The sequence below is a fragment of the Mandrillus leucophaeus genome, unplaced genomic scaffold (assembly GCF_000951045.1).
Source record: "Mandrillus leucophaeus isolate KB7577 unplaced genomic scaffold, Mleu.le_1.0 Scaffold373, whole genome shotgun sequence".
Taxonomy (NCBI): Eukaryota; Metazoa; Chordata; class Mammalia; order Primates; family Cercopithecidae; genus Mandrillus; species Mandrillus leucophaeus.
In genome coordinates, this window is record NW_012103954.1 from 663,162 (window position 1) to 665,111 (window position 1,950).

Consider the following 1,950-nt stretch of genomic DNA (forward strand, 5'->3'; position numbering starts at 1 on the left):
CTTCTCTTCAACACAGTATTGGGAGTTCTAGTTGGAGCAGGTAGGCAAGAGAAAGAAATAAAGGGCACCCAGGCTGGAAAGGAAGAAAGACATTTTGTGTGTGTGTGTGTGTGTGTGTGTGTGTGTGTGTGTGTGTGTATGTATTTGGTTTGTTGGTTTTGTTTTTGTTTTTGTTTTGAGACAGGTTCTTGCCTTATCACTCAGGCTGGAGTGCAGTGGCGCAGTCTTGGCTCACTGCAGCTTCGACCTCCCAGAATCAAGCAGTCCCCCCACCTCAGCCTCCCGTGTAGCTGGGACTGCAGGTTCATGCCACCATGTGTGGCTAATTTTTGTATTTTTTTTGTAGAGATGAGGTTTCACCATCTTTCCCAGGCTAGTCTCTAACTCCTGAGCTCAAGCGATCCACTCACCTTGGCCTCCCAAAGCTCTGGGATCACAGGCATGAGTGACTGCACCCACTGGAAGGAATTAATCTTTCTCTTTACAGTTGAGATGATCTCATATGTAGAAAACCCTAAAGATCCCACCAAAAAAAAAAAAAAAGAACGCTTGGAACTAAGAAATAAATTCAGCACAGTAGCAGGATACAAAGTGAACACACTAAAATCAATTGCATTTTTATACACTAGCAATGAACAATCCCAAAAGAAAGTGAAGGAAGCAATTTCATTTATAATAGAATCAAAAAGAATAAAATACTTAGGAATAAACTAAGGAGGAGAAAGACTTGTATACTGAAAACTAAAATATTGCTGAAAGAAATCAAAGAAGGTACAAATAAATAGAAAAACATTCTATCTTAATTAATGGATTAGAAAACTTAATCTGTTAAGATGTTACTACTACCTAAAGCAATCCCAGACTTAATGCCATCCCTATAGTCATGAATCCAGTAAGCAGTCATCATCCAGGATATATAGAGAACTCCTGAAATTCAACAACAGAACAACCAAAGAGCCCTATTCAAAAATGTGAAAAGAACTTGAATAGACATTTCTCCAGGGAAGATACACAAATGGCTAGTAAGCATGTGAAAAGATACTGACCATCACTAACCATCAGGAAAGTGCAAATCTAGACCGTAATGAAATACCACCTAACACCTATTAGAAAGGCTACTATCAAAAGAAACCCAGAGAATAACAGGTGTTGGTGAGATGTGGAGAAATTGGAACCTTTGTGTGCTGTTGGTAGAAATGTGAAATGGTATAGCTGCTGTGGAAACAGTTCCTCAAAACCTTAAACGTAAAATTACCATGTGATCCAGAAATCCCACTTCTGCGTGCATACCTGAAAGAATTGAAAGCCAGGACTTGAGCAGATATTTGCACACCCACATTCTTAGCAGCATTTTTTACAATAGCTACAAGGTGGAAGCAGCCCAAGTCTGTGTGGGCTGATGAATGGATAAGCAGAATGTGGCCTATATGCCTGTATGCCTTAAAAACGTGGGACTCCTGCTCCGGCTGCCACATGCTGGACCTTGAGGACTTTATGCTGAAGGAAACAAGCCAGATGCAAAGGGACAGCGTCTGCGTAATTCCACTTGTGTGAGGTGCCCGGGGGAGTCAGACTCATAGACACAGAAGCAGAATGGTGGTTGCCAGGGCCTGGGGGAAGAAGGAATGGGGAGTCAGTGTTTAATGGGGGAAGGGTGTTCATTCTGCAAGTTGAAAAATGTTCTGGAGATGGCTGGTGGTGGTGGTTGCATGTTATGGACGTGTTTAGTACCACCGAGTTGTACACTTAAAAATGATTATAAGGGTAGGTTTTTTGGGTATTAATTTATTATTTATTTTGAGACGGAGTCTCTGTCACCCAGGTTGGAGTGCAATGGTGCGATCTTAGCTCACTGCAACCTCCGCCTCCTGGATTCAAGCAATTCTCCTGCCTCAGCCTCCTGAGTAGCTGGGATTATAGGCACATGCCACCGTGCCTGACTAATTTTTA

At 42.1% G+C, this 1,950-nt stretch overlaps 1 protein-coding gene across 1 annotated transcript in view; it reads left to right on the forward strand.

Moving 5' to 3' along the window:
- ESYT2 (extended synaptotagmin-like protein 2) overlaps positions 1 to 1,950 on the forward strand; it is a 105,471-nt gene that overhangs the window by 39,213 nt on the left and 64,308 nt on the right. The window lies entirely within an intron of this gene.